This window comes from Babylonia areolata, chromosome 16, assembly GCF_041734735.1.
Source record: "Babylonia areolata isolate BAREFJ2019XMU chromosome 16, ASM4173473v1, whole genome shotgun sequence".
Taxonomy (NCBI): Eukaryota; Metazoa; Mollusca; class Gastropoda; order Neogastropoda; family Buccinidae; genus Babylonia; species Babylonia areolata.
The window spans coordinates 10,640,569-10,660,568 of record NC_134891.1 but is presented as its reverse complement, the minus strand read 5'-3'; the positions used below and the strand labels follow the sequence as shown (position 1 = coordinate 10,660,568).

The following is a 20,000-nucleotide window of genomic DNA, read 5'->3' as shown; positions in this document are numbered from 1 at the left end:
ATTGATGAAGGCCAGTCGTTTGCTTGTGTTCGTCTTGGTTGTTCGCCATGTTTCAGAGCCACACGAGAGGACTCCTTAACGTTGATGTTGAAGATCCTCAGTTTGGTGTGAGTGGAAAGAGATATAGAGTTCCAAATTGGCCGCAGGGTGTTGAAGGCATGCCTCGCTTTGTTGATGCGGTTCTTGATGTCTTCATCCGCCCCTCCGTCCTTGCTCACTATGCTGACACCTTTGCAGTACACCAACCATTCACTTTCAGTGTTGCGCGTCTTGCTTTCAGGTCTGACAGCTGGTTTTACACTGACGATACATGGTGGTATTTAGACATCTTTGGAGGTCAGAGCAACTGGATGCACTTTTGTGTAGGTGACAGAGGGGGGGTGGGGGTGGGGGGCATTATTTCCATTCTGGCTGACACCGATTGCTGAACTAGGGGTGTGAAGTGCATAATTGCATCTGCGGCGTCTTCATGCTTATTCTGCATCAAATATCCCATGGAAGGTGTTTCCCGCTGTTGTTAATCTTGAGATGTGGTCAATTTTATCGACCGCTCCAACTATGTAAATGTTTGTCATCATTCTTGGCGGAAGAACTACACCGTCTGTTTCAAATTTTTGCTATACACTGTTTGCAATATCTGTTGAAATAGACAACACATGCTTGTATGAGATTCCAAGGCCAAGGCTATGAAGGATTTCAACCAGCCCTAGCTTTCTTGTCTGACAATGAACTTTAAGGCCAGTAGATTAGGAATGATGTCTGTGTCCTGTTGCGCTGCATATGTGATGTTGCTTTTAATGATTTTTTGCATTTATATGCAGTTATCTGTGATATACTGACAACAGTTTGAATCTGGTGTGGAGTGGTTAATTCTTCAGTGGAATCTGGCCCACTGGTCATCATGCTGATGGGCGCCTTTAAGGTGAAATGTATACAATTTTCTTGACATTCTGTGGATGAATTTACCATTGAATGAACTATCTGGCTACAACAGATCACTTCTAATCAGCTCAGCGGTTTTTGCAAGATGTGAGGCTTCTGAATCATAACTGCTCGTTTCTTGATGGTGTCACCGAGGTTTTTTGTCAAACATTAGGACAGTTCTCTGCTTTGTAAAGTGGCAATGGGGTCTGGAAGAGCTGTGCGAAGTTTATGTTTGATACGTGATGAATGCACTTCAGTTTGCTCGATTCCTGATTATGCCAGTCCATACGTGTATATTCTACACAACTGAGACATATCTTTATTTTTCTCTCGTGAGTTTGCATTTGACAGATTGTCAGCACGTCTATAGAGTTAAATGAGCATGTGCATGGTACACATCTATTGTTACCATGTCCCCTGAAGCAAATTTAACTAAAAGACTTTTATCCTGAAGCTCTTCTGCACAGTTTCTCATCTTGTAATCAAGTCCTAAGTCCAGCTCCTTGCAGTATACCCTGATCACTGTTTAAAAAAATGCATTAATTTATTCGCATGAATACCAAACATGTTTCTTGTTTTCACAGGACTAGCACTGGATTTGAAATTCTTATATATATATATATATATATATATATATATATATATATATATATATATATATATATATATATATATATATGCTCCCAGTCTCCTTTTAGAGGTTGTCCCTGCTTTCCTCTGTTTTACATCTCTTCTGCCACTTTGAAAAATGTAGAAACGTTGCTTCATATCCATCTCCTTCATCAAACAAAGACAGATCAACAGAATTGGGCAATGTCCTAATTTTTTAAAATCAGCAAGGGTTTCAGTAACATAGGCGTAACCAGCACATTCTCGCTTGGTTGGGCAGATCAAAGTTTCTTGTGATGCTGTTTGACATAACGCACAAAGATTCCAGTTGATTTCCACCACGTCTTCAGTCATCGACCTGGACTGTGGCGGATCACAGCAACAACATACTTGTCTGCATTGACATGACATAACTCTCTGAGAACAAAGCAAGACAGCTGTGGCGAGCTCATTTCTTTAAGTTTCAATTTCACATTGTTCAGAACCCTGTCGACTGTGAAGGCCTCTTCAGGGCTATATGCTCTAATCATACGAAAAAATCAAGTTAAGCATACTTCGTTACAGAATATGCAATCTACAGGGTTGTCAATAGCTACCATTAAGTCCGTAAATTAATTAGGTCATTTTGTCTTGTACAAACTAAACCATCCCTTTTTAATTTTCTTCTCTCTCTCTCTCTCTCTCTCTCTCTCTCTCTCTCTCTCTCTCTCTCTCTCTCTCTCTCTGTCATTCTTTCTTTCGTTATTTATTAATTTATCTATTTATTAATTTATTTATTCACTTTTTTTGTTAACTGTACAGTTACAGTTATATAATACTTTCATCTAAAAATTAAACGCAGTAGCAATACCCTATTGTTGATTACCACACTTCAATAGCAGATTTTTTTAATGATTTTTTTTTTTTTTTTAAAGAAAGAAAGAAAAAGGCATAACACCATCGTTTTAAAAATCTAACTTTTGTCGCTAAGGATTGCCATACTTCAGTTTCTGGTCTGCCATGGGCGATGAGAACAACCAAACCAGCGCAGTGCGCGCTAAGCGCCAGTCTCTGAAATAGGGAAGGTGCTGACAGCTGCGGGTCAGGCCGGGGTCATGCCACATCCTGCCTTGCTAAATACTATGGTGTCCCATTCGCGTGTGAGTGGTATAAATGGTCTTCGTAATTAATTTTAATTAATTTTTACGCTTGCCACAAGCCACTGGAAAAGTGGATCCCTCGCTTAATGGGTTCATTAGGACTTATTGTACATGTATGTCAATTATTATATTTTTATCACAAAGTGCAGGATTTATATTTAATGCCCCCTACTATTTCGCGCAAGTAATGTCAACCCCGCACACCCCCCCCCCCCCTACCCCCCTCCCCCCTCCTGCCCCTCTCCAGCTCTTCCCAACCTCGCCCACCTGTCCCCCCCCCCCCTACCCACCGTACCTCCTCCATCTTCCCTCGCCCACACATAAGGCACACCCCTGCCCCTCTTATCTCTGGTCGACCAAAACACTGACACAGAAACCATAGCAGTCACCGTCATCACTTACTGTACAGAACGGAACAGTCTAGGTGGGTCATGGCCTAGTTTTTGGAACTTGAGCCCCAAAAAGTAAACAAGTACGTGCTGCCACAGGCGTTTTCAGGGTGGTTTTTTTTTCATGTATGTATGTATGTGTGTGTTTAGGGGGGGGGGGGGGGGGGTTGTGTGCGTGTGTATGTATGTGTGTATGCGTGTATGTGTGTGTGCGTGTGTGTGTCCACACATTTGAAAACAATGTATGTATGTATGCATGTATGTATGTATGCGTGTATGCATGTATGTATGTATGCGTGTATGCATGTATGTATGAATGTAAGTGTTAAAAAACTGTATGTATGCATGTACGTACGTACGTTCGTACGTATGTACGTTCGTATCTATGTATGTATACAGGTAGTTAGGTAGGCAGGCTGGCACGTATGTACACACACACACGTATGTACGTATGCTATGGTGGCAAACATGAGCATAAATTAATGAGATAATCTAAACCTCGCACCCCCACCTATTACCACCTCACCCACCTCAATGAGCAAATCAGCATTTTAAGGTTAAAAAGGTTGACCAAGACTTTTTTGTCACAGTTCTTCCCCTTCATCATGGAAAACGAAACCACAAGGACTTGAGTTTAATAATAATAATCATAATCATAATAATGATAACAATAACAATAATATAACAATAACAACACTACTACTACTACTACTGCTATTACTTACTCTTCTTCGTTCGTGGGCTGCAACACCCACGTTCACTCGTATGAACACGAGTGGGATTTTTTACTGTGTCTGACCGTTTTTTCCCCCGCCATGTAGGCAGTCATACTCCATTTTCGGGAGTACTTCTACTTATAATAATAATAATAATAATAATGATAGTAATAATGTTGATGATGATGATGGTAAGAAAAAAAGAATGGATACTAATAATTACATAACAGCACACAACCCAGAAATATGCTCTTGGTACTTTTTCAAAACACGTGGTTTTATACATACACTGTACCAATGTCAACAACGTGGAACATCATTTGGGAAGGCCGGCAAAAACGTAGTTGCAGTAATACTGAGAACAAAAACACACACACGTGTTTGGGTTGTATAAGCAGAGAGATATTTAGTGGCAGACAGAAATGATCCTGTATGCAGTTCCTGATAGGCAACTTTACACATGTTTGAAATGTGCTTTTGGAAGAAATTAAATGAGACTGGTCAAGTATTACACCAAGACAAAAAGGTAGGTAGGAAACGGGTGGACTGTTACTCCGAACTGAGACTGGTCAAGGATTACACCAAGACAAAAAGGTAGGTAGGAAACAGATGGGCTGTTACTCCAAATAAAGCCAGATGTAGGTAGGAAACAGGTGGGCTGTTACTCCAAATAAGACTGGTCAAGGATTACACCAAGACAAAAAGGTAGGTAGGAAACAGGTGGGCTGTTACTCCAAATAAAGACTGGTCAAGGATTACACCAAGACAAAAAGGTAGGTAGGAAACAGGTGGACTGTTACTCTGAATAGAGACTGGTCAAGTATTACACCAAGACAAAAAGGTAGGTAGGAAACAGATGGGCTGTTACTCCGAACTGAGACTGGTCAAGGACTACACCAAGACAAAAAGGTAGGTAGGAAACAGGTGGACTGTTACTCCGAATAGAGACTGGTCAAGTATTACACCAAGACAAAAAGGTAGGTAGGAAACAGGTGGGCTGTTACTCCGAATAGAGACTGGTCAAGGATTACACCAAGACAAAAAGGTAGGTAGGAAACAGGTGGGCTGTTACTCCGAACTGAGACTGGTCAAGGATTACACCAAGACAAAAAGGTAGGTAGGAAACAGGTGGGCTGTAACTCTGAACTGAGACTGGTCAAGGATTGCACCAAGACAAAAAGGTAGGTAGGAAACAGGTGGGCTGTTACTCTGAACTGAGACTGGTCAAGGATTACACCAAGAAAAAAAGGTAGGTAGGAAACAGGTGGGATGTAACTCTGAATTGAGACTGGTCAAGGATTACATCAAGACAAAAGATGAAAGGAAAAAACAAGTGTGTTGGTAATCAGAATAGAGTCTGGTAAGGATAATGGAAGCTTTTTATTTTTTATTATATTTTTTTAAATTATTATTATTATGGTCATCTAGTTGCAGATTATCAATTTAGAGTCAACCAGTCCTTTATTACTTTATCATTCTCTCTCTCTCTCTCTCTCTCTCTCCATTTTATATATATATATATATATATATATAGTGTGTGTGTGTGTGTGTGTGTGTGTGTGTGTGTGTGTGTGTGTGTGTGTGTGTGTGTGTGTGTGTGTGTGTGTGTGTGTGTGTGTGCTCATTTCATGAAGAGTTAACAACAACAACAAAATCAAAAAAAGGGATGGCTGAAGGAGCCAGAGAAGGAAATAAACCCTTCACAAAAAACAACAAACAAACAAACAAAAAAAAAAAAACAACAAAAATACAGCTAATGAGAAAATGAAGAGCAGCTGTGAGCTATCAGGTGGGCAGTCCAGGTGTGGTGGTTTTTTTGTTTGGTTTTTTTTTTCATTTATTTTATGTTATTTTATATTTATTTATTTATTTACCTTTTTTTCTCAAGGCCTGACAAAGCACATTGGGTTACACTGCTGGTCAGGCATCTGCTTGGCAGATGTGGTGTAGCGTATATGGATTTGTCCAAACGCAGTGACGCCTCCTTGAGCTACTGATACTGATACTGCAGTCCAGGTGTCAAGTTGCGGCTGGGTGTGTCCACATTTAACAGACACAGACAGACATACAGACAGAGAGAAAGACCGAGAGAGGCCATGCATGACCTCCACAACAAATAAAATTTACACAACGTCCACACACCCACCCCACCCACCAAGCCACCTGGTGGAATGCCATCACTCAGGCTGGTCACCCCAAGAGATACCTGCCACACATGCCAAGGTGTCACTTGGACTGCTGACCCCCTCTGCCTCACTTCCTGGCTATCTACAGTGGTCAACCTGTCACTGTCACCAGCTAGCACAGTGGACACACCTATCATTGTCACCTGGAATGACCCAGGCTAACTACAGTGGACACACCTGTCATTGTCACCTGAGAGTGATCCTGGCTAGCTGCAGTGGACACATCTGTCATCATCACCTGGACTGACCCCTCTGCCACACCTTTAAAGCCAGCGACAGTGGACACACCTGGACTTGAACTGACCCTTCTGTGTTTTTATCGCGGATCTTAAAAACTTGGGGTGGGTGGGGCTGGAGAGGTGACGTTCTGCAAGCGACTGCGTTTGTTCTGATAATCTGACATACTTGGAATGTTTGTCGCTTTCGTTCGTCGGTTACTGAATGCAGCAATCACTCAAAATGAAACTATGTTGTTTTATCTGATCGTGTGGAAAAGCGGCACTTGACTCATTTAACGACGGGCGCAATAGCCGAGTGGTTAAAGCGTTTGACTTTCAATCTGAGGGTCCCAGGTTCGAATCACGGTGACAGCGCCTGGTGGGTAAAGGGTGGAGATTTTTACGTTCTCCCAGGTCAACATATGTGCAGATCTGCTAGTGCCTGAACCCCCTTCATGTGTAAATGCATGCAGAAGATTAAATACGCACGTTAAAGATCCTGTAATCCATGTCAGTGTTCGGTGGGTTATGGAAACAAGAACATACCCAGCATGCACACCCCCGAAAGCGGAGTATGGTTGCCTACATGGCGGGGTAAAAACGGTCATGCACGTAAAAGCCCACTCGTGTACATGCGAGTGAACGTGGGAGTTGCAGCCCACGAACGCAGAAGAAGAAGACCCGTTTAACTGCTAAACATTGACGAAATGTAATCAGTGCGGCATGACATTTGTCTTCAGTCACCGATAATTATATGACAATGAAACAAAATTCCTCTTCCTCTCCATGATATGATCCTTAAAAAATAACTAATACTCATATAAAGAGTAATTAGTCTCATTTGCACTTTATTTCAATGTTTGCCCATGTCAAACAATGACTTTCTGCACTTGTGGACTGACAGTAAACCAGTCTCGAATCTTGACCTGCTGTTTACTTTTAAGTGGTGTGATCATTTCCAGTTGAGCAAACGTTAATGCTCCGCCCAAGATGAAAACATGGAGATACAGACTGGTGACTTGAAATCCTGACTCCTCAAACTCAGCTGAAACCTGCACCACAGCACTGCTCCAGCATCGAAACCTGCTTCATTAAAAACTGTTTCTGCATCCCTAAGAACAAATGCATAGACCAACAAGAGAGGCAAGGCCTTCAAGACTTGTGATAAATTAAGTCCCCTAGCATTAATTACAGAGTAATTTCCCTTTTTTACCACCTGCACCAAAACGTTTGCAAAATAAATAAAAATTCCATGCTTAGCAAAAGAAGTTCCTGTTTGAACAAAAAATGATAATAATGACTCCTTGTTGTTGTGTCAGAATAAGAGGTCCAAGTGCCAAGTTTAGAGAATACAAAAAATATAACTGTAAATGAAGTTTGCATATAATTAGGCTTCATTTTTTTTTTTTTTTTTTTTGGTGCCCATCCCAGAGGTGCAATATTGTTTTAAACAAGATGACTGGAAAGAACTGAATTTTTCCTATTTTTATGCCAAATTTGGTGTCAACTGACAAAGTATTTGCAGAGAAAATGTCAATGTTAAAGTTTACCATGGACACACAGACACACACACACACAGACAACCGAACACCGGGTTAAAACAGACTCACTTTGTTTACACAAGTGAGTCAAAAATGAAGGGAAGCAGCTCCTTCAGTACTTCTAGCTGTGTCAACGTGTCACTTTGGAGGAAAAAAAATTGGTCCCATCAATGTGGCAGGGTTGAATAGGTTAATAAAGTGAGGTGATGATTCTTCAATAACGTACATTCTTCCTCAGCAGTCAAGGGGTTAACTTTTCAATACATAGCTACACACACACACACAAACACACACACACACACACACACACACACACGCACTTATTTATTTATCAATGTACTTGTGTCTTATAAACCTTAAGATTTCATGACAATAGAATTTATCGTAGTCAATTCTATTCACACACACACACACACACAACCACACACACACACACACACACACATTCATGCACTTATTTATCAATGCACTTTTGTCTTATAAACCTTAAGGTTTCATGTCAATAGATTTTATTTTAGTCTATTCTATCCACACACACACACACACACACACAAATATATTTTTTTCATAATAGGCAATATTGTGCAGGTAGTGGTGTCACCTGCACATCAACCCTCTCTTTAATCCTTTCCCCCCTCCCCCTCAACCCTCACTTCCTCCCCACCCCCATCCCACCCTCTTCTCACCTGTCCTCCCCACTCTTCTCTTCTATCCGCTGTGGCTCATTGTCCTCTGGAGTTGGATGTCAGGCCGACCCCATGCCCCCCTCCCTCCCCCCCCCCCCCCCCCCACATCCACCTTTGAAGGTGTGTGTGATGTCAGGCCGACCACCCCATCTCCCCCCCCCCCCCACTCCGCCCAACAGCACACCTCCCCCCCCCACACATACCTTTGAAGGTGTGTGTGTGTCAGCGACCATGTCCTCCCCCCTCCCCCAACTCCACTTGAAGGTGTGTGTCTTATTGGATGTCAGGCCGACCCCATGCCCCCCTCCCCTGTCTCCCCCCCCCCTCCCCCCAAACTCCACCTTTGAAGGTGTGTGTGTGTCCTCTTAAGTTGGATGTCAGGCCGACCCCATGCTCCCCTCCCCCCCCTCCCCCAAACTCCACCTTTGAATTGTGTGTGGGTGTTGTCCCTCCATTAAGTTGGATGTCAGGAGGCCGACCCCATGCCTCCCTCCCCCCCACTCTTTTTCCCCCCTCCCCCCTCCAATCAGAAGTTGGTGGTTATTCTTTGTCAACATTCACCTCTTCAGTATAAGAGCCTTCCGCTTGCAATATTTTGATGGTGGTAATTGGGGTGAAACGCAGTTGACGTCGTCTCTTTCGCCGTTCGTATGGAGAGAGTTGATGTTCACTACAAGTTGGCTCTGAAACCAGCAAATCAGGGTAAAGCAGTGAATGTGTCAGTCCAAAAACTGCTCGTCACTGAGTAAGACAAGCCCAGATTGGTTACTTTTTGTTTAACTGTCTCTCATACTAAAGAGGTGAATGTTAACAAAGGATACCACAATTCTGACGACGGAAGCTAGAGGTTGGGTCATTAAGACACCCACTGGACATCCGAGGGGTCTGTGTAGAGGAGAAGAGAGGGCTGGCCGTACTGAGTGAGTTAATGAACTGGGAAGCGCTCCAATTTGTCGTAAGGGTGACCAGTATGTTGGGAGAAAAGAAGAAAACAGGGCACACTGAATCTAAGTCATCCCCAGGAAGAAAACTGAACTTGGCACAGGTTGAACTGTGTTAAGGAGCAAGGGAATCCTTGACTGAGTAGGGTGTGAGCTGCTCAGTGTGTGCTAGCTGCTTCAGTTCTGGCTGGTTCTGTTCAGTGAGCGCCGCAGTGCAGTGTGCTGCGTATTGTGGGGTTCCAGTGAACGCCTTGTATGTGTATAGAACATTCAGTGTGGTCTTGCTCTTGGTGGATGATAAGAGCCAGAGTGTGTGTGTGTGTGTGTGTGTGTGTGTGTGTGTGTGTGTGTGTGTGTGTACACCTATCTTCTCTACCTGCAATCCTAACCCTCCACCCCACCTACTCCCCCTGATCTTCTGCTGCTCTGCCCATCTTTCTCTTTCCCCTTCCCCTTTGGCACACACACACACACACACACACAAACATTTGATGTTTTTGACTTTTTGCATTCATTATCAGTTGTTTCGCTTGTCAGTTTAACGACTTCTCTTTTACGAAGTCCTTTAAGTAATTTCCTGTAACTGTATTTAGAGGGTTTTTTGTTTTTGTTTGTTTGTTTGTTTTGTTTTTCTTTCAAATTTCACCCACATTTTTACCCTCATTTGCCCAGGTTTCCCCAAACCCTCCATTCATCCACATCTCCACCCCTTCTAACCGAATACTCAGATGTATTACAAAATGTCTTCAATCACCGAAATGTCTTCAATCCCCGCAAAATCACACACACACACACACACACATAAACATGCACACACACACACACACACACACACACACACAAACATACACACACACACACACATAAACATGCACACACACACACACACACACACACACACACACACACACACACACACAAACACACACACATAAACACACACACACAAACACACCACACATAAACATGCACACACACACACACAAACATACACACAAACATACACACACACAAACACACACACACAACACACACAAACATGCACGCACGCACACGCACACACACGCGCACACACACACACACACACACACACACACACACAAGATGATGTGGTGATCAACTGATCACTGAAACACACACAAATAATACACAGTGTGTGGTTGAGTTCTGCATTCAAATACCTGGTGAGGAGGGATATTTCATCAATAGCTGTTACTCAAAAGATCGTTCACACAAACACTTCCATCTCTGCGGTCAACCTATTCGTCAAAAAACAGTTCTCGAAGGGAAAAGGGAAACCTAGGTTTAGGCTTCTTCGTCACAAAACAGTTCACAAAGGGAACCTAGGTTTTGGCCTCTTCATTACAAAAAAGTTCTCAAAGGGAAAAGGGAAACCTAGGTTTTGGCCTCTTCATCACAAAACAGTTCTCAAAGGGAAAAGGGAAACCTAGGTTTTGGCCTCTTCATCACAAAACAGTTCTCAAAGGGAAAAGGGAAACCTAGGTTTTGGCCTCTTCATCACAACACAGATCTCAAAGGGAAAAGGGAAACCTAGGTTTCGGCCTCTTCGTCACAAAACAGTTCTCAAAGGGAAAAGGGAAACCTAGGTTTCACACACGACCGTTCTGACGCATGATCTCAGGGGAAAACAGAGCCCACATGATTTATTCATGGGTGACCACGTCCTGGGACAGGTCCCACACCATGCCTCTCCAACACAGAATGCCTGCACGCATCATGAAAACAATTATGCCCCCGACTTTTTCACACCACATTCATTACTACAAAAGCACTCTCCACACACTGAATGACTTACAAACAAATGCATACGTATGTATCCCTCATCCGTCACAGTATCAAATTATGACATGTTGACAACCCTGCAGTTTGTCTCTAAAGCTGGATCAGGGGGCCTGTAAACAAGACAAAAACAAAAAGGGGGTGCAGGGGGGCGTGGAGGTGTGTGTGTGGGGGTGGGGGTGGGGGGGGGCATGGGCCAGGGTGGTTTGCTCGGGGTAAGGTGGGGGGGGGGGACAACTGTACACACCACATTCATCAGTTCAAAAGCAACTCTCTGTCCTCCACACAAACGAATGAACACACGCACAGACACAGACACACAAAAATCCGGACACACAACTAATCCGGACATAAAAACAAGGAAAAAGTTAACTGATCTTTCCTTGGTGATATTGCAATTGGACATGTTTTTCCCTATTATTTTTTGTTTGTTTTTCTGTTGTTTTGTTTGTGTTTTTTTCCAAAGAATCCTCTGTAACGAATGGTTTAAAAATATGGACAGACCCTACAACCACACCCACCCCTACCCACTGCCTGACTGCTGCAATTTGGATTATTACGCAACCCTGCAGAAAACACTTCCACAGTCCCTGACGCACGCATGCACGCCTGAATACAAACAAGGAACAGAGAGAGAGGAGACAGTCACAAAGTAAAAGTGCACACACACACACACACACACACACACACACATACACAGGGGGAAAAGAGACAGACACAGGGAAAGGTTACACTGGTAACACTACAATAAAAACCCTACCATCACCGAAAACAGGCAATGTAGAATCTGGTGACCTTTTCTCAGCTCCCTCATTCCAGAGAGGAAAATACCAATGTTTGCTGATGTGGCCAGATAACTGCCGGCACCCTCTATGCAAATCAGGCAATCCAGAAGCAGGGCAAATGTGATAGTTATGGTAATTGGACAGAAAGTTCGCCAGCCACAACTGTGACACCCGCAACTGATGATTGGTCAGAAACATCAAACACAGCTGTGACAGAGATGATGATTGGTCAGAAACATCAAACACAACTGACAGAGATGATGATTGGTCAGAAACATCAAACACAGCTGTGACAGAGATGATGATTGGTCATGAACATCACAAATAACTGTGGCAGCGATGATCATTGGCCATAATGGCATACACAACTGTGACAGCCATGATTTATCATTAATTATACACATCATCATACACAGCTGTGACAGTTATGATGATTGGTTGTAAGCGTCGCACGTAACTGTGGCAGCCATGACGATTGGATAGAAATGACCCTGCCATGATGCCTCTTATTCTCCAATGGTAGTGACTGGCAACTAGCATTCATTACCGCATCCCAAACCAGAACACCGTTTTCTTTCTCCATCCCCGCTCCATGTTGTAAAGAGCCACAGAAGAAAAGAGAAAACTACCACAGGCTATAGGTTTCTTCTTGTTTTTTTTTCCATAAGGATCGATGAGTGTGATAACCAATGTTTATTTCATGAGAAGTGATGGAATTGGTAACCCGTGGTGTCGTATGGTTAACCATTCTGGTTTAACACAATGTGACTGGGCTTTAACACTTCCGTTCGTTCAACTATCAATGTTAACCTGACCCTGGTGGATGCTGGACACATGCAGACATCCGTTGCCCTCATCAGCAAAGTTGAGAAAGCACGTCAAAGACAAGTCCATGAAATACTCCAACTATAATAATAATAATAATAATAATAATACACACACACACACACACACACACACACACACACACACGGTGTGACAGGGTGAGGGGCATGTCGCAGTGAGTGACAGTTCACTGCACAACTTGTTTTGCAAGTTTTTCACCCATCCCACTCGCACCCTCCCCCACTCCAAAAAAAAAAAATAAATAAAAATAAAAAAAAAGACTGACTTCAGGCTATGACTGACATCACTCCGACCTGGTTTCCTTCTAGCCAGGGTGTGGCTAGTCTTTCCGAAAAACAACCTGGCCGAGGACACTCACTGTAGCCTACGTGGGCGACACACACTGTCTGATGCTCTTACATCCTTCTGTTGTTGTTTTTTGTTTTTGTTTTTTTGTTCTTTTTTTTTTCTAGCTGCTTTTTAAGGTGTGTGTGTGGGAGGGGGGAAGGGCAGGGGGGAAGGGCGGGGGGTAGGGGTTGGGGGGGTGTCTGCTTTTAAGGCTCAGTCCATAGTGCCCGTTGGTTGCCTGGCTGGATCAATCAATCAATCAATCGGTTGAGCGATGAGCTCAATCCGCGAGTCAAAACGTTGTGTCCGAATCACACAAAACCCCCTCAACATAAAAAAAAAATTGGCATTTATATCATTGCCCATCTGTAAAATAAAAAAAAAGTGTTGAGCTTGTGGTGTCAGCTGGTAAAGTGGTTGCATGTATTCCCCTTGCCCCCTTCTGCCCCCCCCCCCCCCCCCCCACCCCCCACTCCCACCGCCCTATCCTCCTCTGCACCCCACCCCCCATGCCACCTCATCGATCACCTCCACACCACTTTTCATGGGATAGTTATCCCTGTCGACAATAACATTACCTGGAGGTGGGTGTCAGTGCTGAACCCGTATTTACTGACATTTCTGGATATTCTCTCTCTCTCTCTCTCTTAAAGGACAAAGGCTTTAAACGAATAAAATATCTTCTGTATCTCTTTCTTGCTATGTTAAGGCCTTCAATGAATAAAATTCTCTCTCTCTCTCTCTCTCTCTCTCTCTCTCTCTCTCTTTTAGGGCAAAAAACTTAAATTCTCTCTCTCTCTCTCTCTCTCTCTCTCTCACACACACACACACACACACACACACAGTGCTCCAAACAAGTCATCCATCACACTGCAGATAACTGTGGTATGACAGAATCACAGCCTTTGTGAGAAGGCCATGATTGGCAGGCGATGTCATGGGGTGGGGTGGGGTAGGGTGAGGTTGGGGAGCAGGGGAGACCGGGGGGGGGGGGGGGGGGGATGGAGTCAGGAAAGTCTTGAAAGATGGATGATGTGACCAAAAAATAAGGCATTCCAAAACGGATATATCCATCCTTCATCCACGCGCAGTGGACCGACGCACAACCGTGTCCAATAGCACCTATATCATCACTACATGCGCACGCATCCTTGCACGCACTATTACACTGACTGACACACACACAAGTATGCACACACACTATACGTACCCACACACGCACGCACTCACAATACAACTGCCAAAACGCCAACAACAAACAACATTCAGAAAGCTGATGACAATCCTGATATTTTTTTCTGTGTTGGCAGCTGGACGATACAAGCTCCCTAAGCAACTCTGTCAGATCTTCTGTAATAAGAGAACTAAAGCTGTCCGGACACGTGGGTATAATTATACTTCGGCTGGGCGATACAAGCTCCTTAAGCAACAATGTCATCTACGGTAACAAGAGAACAAAGGTTGTACACACACGTGGCAGATCGATTGGATGGGAGGTACCCGTAAAGTCGACAGCTCATTGCGTCGACAGCTCACTGGATTTTGTCCTCCAATTGTAAATTCTTATTTGTGCTATGTTCACTTTTGGAATGCTGAATGGCAACAAACGTCCTTCATTATTGACCACATCCTCTACACAACATCCTGTATCTATACTTAGACTACATCCTCTAAACTACATCCTGTATCTATAGCCAGACTGCATCCTCTAAACTACATCCTGTATCTATACCCTGACTATATCCTCTAAACTACATCCTGTATATCCAGACTACATCCTCTACACAGTATCCTGTATCTATACCCACACTACATCCTCTACACATCCTGTCCACGCAATGAGCTGTCGACGCAATGACATGGACCCGATTGGATGATATAAGCACCCCAAGCTGCAAGCAACAATGTCAGATCTACTGTAACAAGAGAACGAAAGCTGTCCCCCACACGTGGAAGATCGGTTGGACGACATAAGCACCTTAAGCAACAACGTCAATCTACTGCAATAAGAGAACAATGGTTGTACACACACGTGGAAGATCGGTTGGACGATATAAGCACCCCAAGCAACAATGTCAGATCTACCGTAATAAGAAAACTAAAGCCGTCCACACACGTGGGTATAATTATACTTCAGCTGGGCAATACAAGCTCCTAAAACAAGAAAGTCAGATCTACTGTAATAAGAGAACTAAAGCTGTCCACACAAGTGGGAGTTCGGCTGGACGATACAAGCACGTCAAGCAACAATGTCAGATCTACTTAACACGAGAACTATGGCTGTCCGCATACGCGGTAACTGCTGGAACCAGACACCAAAGTGAATGTTCCCACACAGGGCCCCGGAGCCGGACTTGTTGCCAACGGCATTCATTTACATGTGGGACAGGGCGCTTGGGGAATATCTCTTGAACCAAACAGCGTTCTCTGTGTGTGTGTGTGTGTGTGTGTGTGTGTGTGTTAAGGGCAGCTGTCTGCTTCGAGAAATCAGTCCTGACAAGCCGCAGATCTGAATACTGAATCCGAATAAGTCAGGTCTCACATGTGTGTGCGTGCGTGCGTGTGTGTGTGTGTGCGCGCGCGCGCGCCCCGTGTATGCGTGCATGTATGAGTGCGCGAGTGTGTGTACGGGGGGGGGGGGGGGGGGATTGAATTTGCATACACTTCCAAGTGTATCAGCGAATGTGTGTTGTGCACGAGTACATGTAAGTTGATAGGGGAGAAGTGTTAGAGATCTGCATCTCTGTAAACTGAACTCGAGCGGATTTTCCTTTTTTGACTCACTTGTGTAAACAAAGTGAGTCTATGTTTTAACCCGGTGTTCGGTTGTCTGTGTGTGTGTGTCTGTGTGTGTGTCTGTGTGTCTGTGTGTCCGTGGTAAACTTTAACATTGACATTTTCTCTGCAACTACTTTGTCAGTTGACACCAAATTTGGCATAAAAATAGGAAAAATTCAGTTCTTTCCAGTCATCTTGTTTAAAACAATATTGCGCTTCTGGGATGGGCACAAAAAAATAAAGAATGAAGCCTAATTATATGCAAACTGCATTTCCTGTTATATTTATATTTTTTGTATTCTCTAAACTTGGCACTTTGATCTGATATTCTGACCCAACAGCTAGAGCAGTCATTATTATCATTTTTGGCTCAAACAGGAACTTCTTTTGCTAAGCATGGAAGCTTTATTTATTTTGCAAACGTTTTGGTTCAGATAGAAAAAAAGGGAAATTACTATGTAATGCTAGTGGAGTTAATTTGCTTTAAACTGATCTTTCTCATCTTAAACATTACATTTTGAAACAAGAGAGGCAAGGCCTTCAAGACTCACTTGTGATGCACTTTTTTTTTTAAATGCAAGCTTTTTATGTATTGAGTATAATTTCAAAATGTAATGTTTAAGATGAGAAAGATCAGTTTAAAGCAAACTAAGTTCCCCAGCAGAGTAATTTCCCTTGTTTTACTGCCGACACCAAAACGTTTGCAATAAATACAACTTCCACGCTTAGCAAAAGAAGTTCCTGTTTGAACAAAAAATGACAATAATGACAGATCTTTTGTTGGGTCGAATATCAGATCAAAGTGCCAAGTTTAGAGAATACAAAAAATATAAATATAACAGTAAATGCATTATACTCAATACATAAAAAGCTTGGATTTTTTAAAAAGTGTATCACAAGTGAGTCGTGAAGGCCTTGCCTTTCTTGTTTTTCTTTCTTTTATTTTTTTTTTCATTTCACGTTAAAAAAACAAAAACAAAAAAAGCGTTGGCCTGAATTCAAACCTGCCGTGTTTACACCTCAGGTTTTCCTCCTCGTTCGCCTTCCGCTCCCTCAATCACTTCACTCCCCACCCACCCCACCCACCCCCCTCATACACAGAACACCCGCACCCGATCTCCACACCGCCCATTCCCACACGTACCCGTACACATACTCTTTCAAACTGAACCTGTCCGTGTTTCTCTTATCTCCCCTGTTTGGATGACTGGTCGGGCTGATCAATACCCCCCTCCCGCCCCCCTCCCGCCCACTGGACCTGTATTTGTGATCAGTGATCCATGCGTACTCGAATTCTAGGCGCCATTTTCAGCTCCTCTCTCCCCGGCCCGCAGCAAGTGGCAATCGTGCAGCAGTTTTGCTGATTGGGGTTGTGTGTACCGCAAAACATGCATCTGCAGTGATTCCCCACCCCCTTCTCACCCACCACCCTTAAAACGTCCACCCCTTCCCTGCCCTTGCCTCCAGCCCCTTCCACACCACCTTGCCTCTAAACGCTGCAATCAGTACAGTGCTAGACGGTGACCGCATACATCGCCCAGACACCGGCTGAATGCCAGAGGGTGGATGGGTGGGGGAAGGCGGAAGGGGAGGGGGGGGTTGTGGGGACGGGGGTGGGGGGAGGGTGAAGTGGGAGGACGGAGCGAGGAGGCCGCGGGTAGTATAGCGGTTTAGTCTGGTGTGCTGCCTCTCATCAGAACTGGTAGCTCTTGGCCGATGTAGGTCAAATACCGATTTGGGGGTGGGATTTGTGTCTGTGTGTGTGTGCCGCAATACTAACATTTTCGGTCGTGTTCGCAACGTGCACAAACGCAACGCAACGCAACACACACCTAACATGAACAAACGCAGCTCAAGAAGAAATGCACACAAGCCCGTCACATTACTCTCAATGCTAACGATACAAAACAAAAAAAAAAAAAGAGGCAATATCACATTTCTTTCCCTGTACTTTTCCGTTTATTATACGGGAAAAATTGTGAACTGGTTAATAACGCTGTAATATATACTCTACATTTCTTCCCCTCCACTCTTTGACTGGCCTTTACGTCTCTTGACAGGGAAAGAAATGTTGAGTGTATACATATTACAATGTTACTTAAACAAAATTACGATTTTATCCTGTCTATAAAAAATAATAATTTTTGTTTTTAAATGAACGAAAATGATTGGAAAGAAAACAGCGGAAAAATAAACGTGGATACTGCTGGCTTCACAGTGGAAACAAACGACGATATTCTGTTTCGATTTGGCGCGATAACAAACCGGATGTTCTTTCACAAGTTTGGGGTTTCATCAATTCAGACACCTGCCTGCCCGGCCCCCAAATCCGACAACTGTCAAAGGACACGTCTTCTCCGTCGGCAGGTTTGTTTCTCGTCAAAGAGCGAAAAGGGACAGAACTGGGTAATAAATCCGAGAGCTGCCACGCCCCAAGCCACATAAATTAGTGAAGACCTTTACCACCACGACTCTCCGAACTCTAGCCCCTTTGGGAAAAAAAAAAACTTTTACAAAGTGCCGGATATGATAATAACATTAATAACAATAATACCCAGCTACCACCATGACCACCACTCCAACTCCTCCTGCTATACTACTACTACTAAGAAGAAGAATGGCAGGTAATGGCAGTATACGAAAATCACAATCATGATAATGAAGTGGCAATACCACAATTTTCCCTTCAAGACGAATGAGAAGGCTACTATTCATAAAAGAGCGTGGACGTTCAGCCATTCACATTAACATGATTGAGGAGGGGGGGGGGGAAGAAGTGTAGACATAGCCAATGAAGTGACGATGTTTTATAAACCATATATATATATAGACATCACCAATGCTCTTTCATGTGTTCGTGATATATATATATATATATATATATATATATATACACATATAAATCCAACAATAGAAAATATAACCATAGATAAATCACAGATGGGTAGACAGATGGCTTTCATTTGAGCTAGACTACAGTCTATGACTACAGTGCATCGAATTTAGGTCGGGTTTCTTTATATATATATATACCTTTTTTATCACTGAGTGATAAAACGAGAAACCAGAGGTAGACATTTCTTTTATTGCTTAAGGACACAGACAAGAACGTTTTGTTTTCGATAATAGCCTGGGCTGTACCAGCTGCACACTGATGGAAAAACACTGCCTGCATTGCCACTCAGTACCGCGGCCCCACGAAATAATATATGCTGTGCATATCGCTCCAGGAATTTAGCCTGATGCTAATATCAGACATTACCCTGCGACCAATGCACAAACATTAATATTTCAATGGTGGATAGAAAAAGAAAATTAAATACTATCTGTAACAATTTTTTTTTAAATAATAATAATAAATCACCTTTCCCCTGGCGGATAACCTTAACCAGCTGGAAGCAAGACTATATCTTTTAAATCTTGGTTAATAGATGACCCCGTCCATGCTTTTTTTCAACATTCAGTTCTCTCGCTCTTATAAAAGAGGGACTACAAGGAAAGAACATACTGAACATATATCTACGATTCTGGGGAAAACAACAGCAAAAATAAAATTTCTTTAAAAACTAGTGCGCTCGCGCAATACACGCGCGCGGGCTCGCGTGTGCACGCACGCGCACACACACACAGATGTGCACACACCTCGTCCTTGAAACAGTTCAGTGTGAATTCCCTCACAAACAACCACCTCCCCCCCCACCCACCCCCTCCGCCGCCACCACCAGTACCATCACCCAATTAAACACACAAGTAAAAAATCTGTCTGTTCCCATCACATTGTCTTCTTTCAATTTTTCACCCCCTTATGAGCATAAACTTACAACAAAACAGCAACAACAACAACAACAAAAAAGTACTAACCAAAACAGCAAAAGACTGGATGAACAGGAGCAAATCTTGCAGGCAGACCAAAACAGCACCGACTAACCGAAGAGGCGTTCCTCACTCAGCTTTCCGACAAGCAACCAACACCCTGCAGCCCTGCTTCGTGGAGAAGAAACACCAACCAACCAGTGTGTCCCGGATCAGAACACGCCCATGAACACTAGCTCAGTGCCAGCTCCCAGCGACCGTGCAGCGTCAGCGGAGGGGGTGGGAGGGTGGGGGTGGGGGGG

At 43.6% G+C, this 20,000-nt stretch overlaps 1 protein-coding gene across 1 annotated transcript in view; it reads right to left on the bottom strand.

Moving 5' to 3' along the window:
- Positions 1-19,910, bottom strand: part of LOC143291141 (uncharacterized) — a 61,306-nt gene extending 41,396 nt beyond the window's left edge. The window contains exon 1 of the mRNA XM_076600811.1: positions 19,747-19,910. The gene's annotated coding sequence lies outside the window, so the exon portion shown is untranslated. The remainder of the gene's footprint in view (positions 1-19,746) is intronic.
- Positions 19,911-20,000: the final 90 nt, after the last annotated feature.